General features: G+C 38.0%; 1 long non-coding RNA gene across 1 annotated transcript in view; it reads right to left on the bottom strand.

Annotated features, from left to right (window-relative positions):
- The window catches only part of LOC105116421 (uncharacterized), a 7,232-nt gene extending 7,141 nt beyond the window's left edge, over positions 1 to 91 (bottom strand). The window contains exon 1 of the long non-coding RNA XR_840523.1: positions 23 to 91. This is a non-coding gene — a long non-coding RNA (uncharacterized LOC105116421). The remainder of the gene's footprint in view (positions 1 to 22) is intronic.
- Positions 92 to 411: the final 320 nt, after the last annotated feature.

Below are 411 nucleotides of genomic sequence, written 5' to 3'. Positions count from 1 at the left end.
CCCATCGCTTCAAAATATCAATATCTCCACAGGTTAGGTTGGCTGGCTGTTCTATCATTATGGTGCCGTGTTTTTTTCTCTTCCCCTGAGTTTGGTAATGCTTTGATGCCATGCTCCTTTAGCTGTGCTGTTTTGGATTCTTAGCACGATCAGTTTTATTTCCAGTGGGAAAAGGAGGTGAACAGGGAGCTGTGAGTTCTATCAATATCTACATGTGGTTTGCTGTGTATGCTTAATCTCCCCAAATTATTATTTTATCTGCTAAAGTTCGCCTTAGAAATCGATTCCAACATGGCATCATAATTGATAGCAGCGAGCAAAACTTTGATCTCTAACACGTTTATTTAATAACAACATCGATAGTTCTGTCATTCAGTTTCGAAGTTTCAATCTTTTTTATTTGGTTAAGTT

Source organism: Populus euphratica, unplaced genomic scaffold (assembly GCF_000495115.2).
Source record: "Populus euphratica unplaced genomic scaffold, PopEup_1.0 scaffold945.1, whole genome shotgun sequence".
Taxonomy (NCBI): domain Eukaryota; kingdom Viridiplantae; phylum Streptophyta; class Magnoliopsida; order Malpighiales; family Salicaceae; genus Populus; species Populus euphratica.
This window is presented reverse-complemented; position numbering and strand designations above follow the sequence as displayed.